At 32.6% G+C, this 5437-nt stretch overlaps 1 long non-coding RNA gene across 1 annotated transcript; it reads left to right on the top strand.

The window, feature by feature from the left end:
- The first annotated feature begins 3766 nt into the window (after positions 1-3766).
- On the top strand, positions 3767-4674 carry LOC125249046. The gene is made up of 2 exons (XR_007180481.1): positions 3767-3826; positions 4309-4674. It is a non-coding gene; the product is annotated as an uncharacterized LOC125249046 (long non-coding RNA).
- The last annotated feature ends 763 nt before the right edge of the window (positions 4675-5437 follow it).

Genomic DNA, 5437 nt, shown 5'->3' with positions numbered 1-5437 from the left:
GCACAAGTCTGGAGCAGGGAAGAAGTGAACCTGAATACAAGTCAAGTCATCTTCATTTCTATAGCACTTTTTACAAAACAGATTGTTTCAAAGTAGCTTCAAAGTGATAATAGGACAGTTAATGGCGGGGATTTTTTTGGTTTCACAGCAGCTCTAGGAAAAAGTTATTATCCAGCTAAAGTAAGTTTTTGATTGCATCATTTTTTCTGTTGTAAAAAAAGTTAATTATTAACTTAGGGGTCGCTTAAATGACACCTTTTTAACTGAAAACAGAAGACTTTTAATGCACACTTTCCATTAATTTATGTGTTTAGTTTATAGGTATGTGCGTTTTAATGAGTCTTTCTTTACAAAGTGACATCACCAAATTACTTGTCTCGCAATCTAGAATTGAAGATACATATTAAAAATACAGATGAACTAATGATGTGCTTTCTCCACTGAATGGATCTTCATGTGTATCTTCAGGTGACTTCAGAAACTATTTCCACACTGATCACACGTGTGGCTTCTCTCTTCTGTGGATCATCTCATGTGTTTTCAGATGTGATGACAGACTGAATCTCTTGTCACAGTAAGAACACATGTAAGGTTTTTCTCCAGTGTGAATTCTCTGGTGCAGTTTTAAATAATTTGATGTAATAAAAGTCTTCTCACACTCAAATCACATGTACTCTCTCACACCAGTGTGTGTTTTCTGATATTCTTGTAAATTACACAGCAGTGAAAAACTCTTTCCACACACAGAACATGAATGTGGCTTCTCCTTTGTATGAACTCTCAAGTGAGTCTTCAGGTTTGATGCCTCATGAAATGTTTTGTCACACTGATCACATGTGAACGGCTCCTCTCCGGTGTGAATCCTCATGTGACTCTTAAGGTTTGATGAATGACTGAAACTCTTCCCACATTGATCACATGTGAACGGCTTCTCTCCGGTATGAACTCTCATGTGAACATCAAGACTTTGCTTTGTTGAGAAACTCTTTCCACACTGAGTGCAGGTTGTAGAAAATGTATTTTTAGTCTTTTTAGTCTTTGAGTAACTCAAATGTTTTTTCTCCAGGTTTGACATGATGTTCCTCCTCCACTTCACTCAGTTCTTCACTCTCCTCCTTCACTTCCATCAGCTCTGAAAGAAATAAAAAAAAACTATAATTTCATTTTCAGTAAATAAAAAAAATTCAAAGAGAGAAATATGGAGTGAATTGATATAAAAGTGAGCCCACATGTAATAAACAACTGCTATAAAATAATGAATGAGGTACACTGATCTTTCAATTATTGTTTTTAAAACATTATAAGTACAAATGTTATGTTTCTATAGTAAGAACTATTAAATATCTATACTAAAAACATTTTAATTATTAAGGGCCGGTCACACTAGACTTATTCTTCCACTGACTTCCATTCATACACATGTGAATGTGGGACACCAAAAACACAAGATCAAGTGAAGTTTATATTTTTACATTTTGGAATGATTATTACGCCACAGAGTGTGACATCATATCATGACCGTTTCAGTGTCTGTAGAAATTTCACATACTCAAAGTCTAGAGTTACCATGACTTTAACTAATTTTCCTCATTTTTCAAAAACAGAGGATTTCTTAAATTGTGAAAAAGTAATATATATTTAAAAAATATCCTTATCCATCAAGATCAATAAAAAAATGCATTCCGAAGCAAACTGATGCATTTGTGTATGACAAATATCCTAGGATGGTTTGAGGGTGAGCAAATCATGAGATAAATTTAATTTTTGGGAGTACTATTCCTTTAAGTAAACAATGTTTGACAGCACCAGCTTTTCTCTGTCCGAGTCATGCAATAAATCTGTTGCTCTGTATAATAGTTTTCAAGAACATTATGTAAATTGGTCAACTTTTTAGCCTAAGCTACTAAAACAAACACCAAAATTTTAGAAATTTAGCCAAAAATTGATTTTGTACCTTGACCAACTTTATGGATCAATTTTCTGTTCTGATCTCAGTAAGTCTGGGCAAACTACTGAATAAGCACCAATCAGAGGCTGCATTTTTATGATGTCATCATGTAGACTTTTTACAAAGTATTTTACAGTATTTTAAAACTACAAAAATGCAAACACTAAAGTATTTTGATACAAAATATGAAGCCATTTTCATCAGCTCTATCAAATACAAAATACTATTTTATATTTGAAATACATGTATTATAAATACTGCCCATCACTGAATATTGGTGTTTACTGTTTATTGCTTAACAAAAATATAAATTTTGGTAATGTTGCAAAAAAAAAAAAAAAAAAAAAAAAATGTGAACCAGATGTAAAATACATTTAAAATAAAAGAGCTAAAATAATATTTAGTTTGACCTGATGTTGCAAATCAATATGAAAGTTTCTCAAAGCTCCATTTACTGACTGGAAAAAAAAAATACCCAAAGTTTATATTTTTCATAGTTTAACTGTGTATCTAAATGTGCAGAAGTGCTTGAATCTTTCTATCATGAATGTTGTTCAGCATCATGAATGAATGAAGAATAAACACCAACCTCTTTGTTCTTCAGTATCTTCAGTGTGTGAATTATGTCTATATGTTCTATTGTAAAGTAACTGATGCTAATTCACAAATTCATTTTATTGTTTACCCAAACATTATTCTGTTTCTTTATTTAAATATAGTCAGATATCTAAAATTTGGAAAATAATTTAAATTCTTCCAAATGTAAATAAGGAAAAGAAATGAAGCATAAAGAGAGAAATAACTGTTCATATTTATAGTCATCAAATCCCCTCAGTCTGTTGACAGCAATGAAATGAGCTTTAAGTGTCAATTTACAGCAGATCTGAAGACATCAGCATAATAAATGAGGTGAAAACAGGAACTATTGACATGAAATAAAGAGTGTTTTCAGCAGTTTCTCTGTTAATATTGATGATCCTCAGACTATCAACACTCATTCAACAAGACATTCAGATCATCTCACTTTATTCTGAGTGTTTGCTGTTAGAAACTGATTATTTGAGTCAGGATATATGAGAAAAGATTATAAAACTGCTCTATTGAAAGACAATACTGTTATTTCTCACAATCTGACACATATAAAACATAATACAAAAACATTAATGACACTCATCTTCATCAAACTCTACAGATAAATAACTCTGAATTAACTATAACTATGAAACATGATTTGATTTTATAACAACATTGATTGTAATAAAGTAATTAGATCTTTAACATGTAACAGTTTTTATGTGCAGAAACTCAAAACTCTCCTCGTCTCAGACTTTTATTTATGTGCTCATTTAACTAAAACTATTATAAATGTTTTGCTTTTAATTTTAGTATGATGTTGTTATTACACAGAGTGATATATAGCTGTTGTGACGTATTTCTAAGTGAAACAGAATATTGAATAGAGGGCAGAGTTTTACTTTAGCTCTCCTCCTCTCCATCTCTCGCTCATAGCAGACGAACGGTTGCAGAAGAGTGGTTTAAGCGATTTCAACCCAAGCCGTCAAACTGACGTAATCAGAGAAGGAACGCCATTCCAGACCGGAAGTAACATTTCAGATTTTGATTAAAGATTAAAGATTTTTTTCTGTGTTTTAACTTGCATGGATTAATTGTTCACCACAAGACTAGTAATATGCACTAACAAAGAAGCTCCTCCCACTGCAGTCACATCATCAGTGAAGCTCCTCCCACAACAGTTCCCCCATAAATGGGAAGAGCTGAAATCTGTTTTATTAAAGTTCATTAAAGAGGACAGTGAGAACATGAGTGATCCAGAACCCTGCAGAATGAAACACACTGAAGATACTGAAGAACAAAGAGGTTGGTGTTTATTCTTCATTCATTCATTCATTCATTCATTCATTCATCATGATATTGAAGAACATGCTGATGTTCACCAGATTTACATTGTCAATCATGACCAATTAAAGCACATAAGGTGCAGCGAACACACCATTAGTCCAACACGTTTGTTTGTCGTTTGGTGTGAAGGGCTGTCTGTCAACAAATTTTTACATTTTTTGGATAATTTAGAGGCTAATCAGCTTGAGTCGTGAAGGAAATGATGTGATATCTTACAGATGACAAGTCGACTCCATCTAGAGTTTCGTGACCAAACTAGTGATTTATAACACAAATCGTATTGATGACATTAAAATAGATCATAATCGTGACACAGCAGTTGTCGAGCAGATTTGATGGGATTAAAATAACTATTGAACTCATCATGATCTTTGAGCTTCACTTTTCATTTCACGTTTGTCTCTCATTTAAAATCTCACACTATTTATTGTTTCTTTTAGACCTGATGGACATGAACAAGAAAAGAAAGCTAAAAAAATGTCAAAAAAGATTCACATGTAAATCAAGGCTGAAGATCCACAGCGGAGAGAAACCTTACACCTGTGATCCATGCAGGAAGAGTTTCTCCGTTCTGAAATCATCTGTCTTCTCATTCTGAAGAAGAGAGCAGAAAACTCACAGTGATGAAAAACCTTTCAATCGTTCAGGAGCTGAAGAAGAGACCACTTCTAACAGAGACATGAATCTGAAATTAATGTTTAACTCGTTCTTCATTGTTTTTCACTGATGTCTCGTTCATTTTCACTTTACTTAATTTTTGTTCTTCAAGTAATAATAGATTAAACTCATTACTCATTTTATTTACAGCTTATTGTTATTGTCCAATTTTATTTTCTGCTGATTCTTCTTGGTTCAGGAATAATTTCATAATTATCGGTTCTGAAAGCTGAGTATTTTGATGATACTTCTAGATACAGAAACTTCTGAACACAGAATGTTTCCCTGAAGTTAGTATGTGGATCCTGCTTGTTTATTTTTTATGTGGGAACTAAATAATGTTCTAGAAACATCCTTTTTAGGATTTTTTTTTTTATTTTTTTAACATAAATTAAATTTTTAAATAACATATAACTAGCTTATACAGAACATTGCCTAATGGTTATATAACCAAACTAACTTTCAATTAAAACTTTGCAGATGTTTTTGTATAATGACCTGTACGCAGCTCTGAAATTAGTTTATTTCAGCATTTAATAAAATGTAGTAATCTTGAAAGATATTCAGAGCAGAGTGATTAATTTGATTTAGTTCTCATTGTTCTTTGGCTACATGTCTTTAATGAAACAAAGACGAGCAGTTCATGTCCTCTGAATGGGTGAAACCCTCAGGCTCAGTGATTGGATATTATCAGATTCTCCTGAGTGAAGAAGACCAAGAAGCATTGAAAGCTCAAGACTTTGAGAGTGATTTTTCACAGAAGTGGCAGAAGCCACGAAACTGGCCATGTTATTCAAAGATTTTTAAAGAACTTTAAAGCAGTTTCACAGACACTCAGTATTGAGTATATGAGTTTGAGCAATCTGGGACATTTTAGTCTTCTGTAGTTTATTGTGATTGTCAGATGAACCA

Source organism: Megalobrama amblycephala, linkage group LG1 (genome assembly GCF_018812025.1).
Source record: "Megalobrama amblycephala isolate DHTTF-2021 linkage group LG1, ASM1881202v1, whole genome shotgun sequence".
Taxonomy (NCBI): Eukaryota; Metazoa; Chordata; class Actinopteri; order Cypriniformes; family Xenocyprididae; genus Megalobrama; species Megalobrama amblycephala.
Note: the sequence above shows the minus strand (reverse complement) of the source record. Positions and strands in the feature narration are given on the sequence as shown.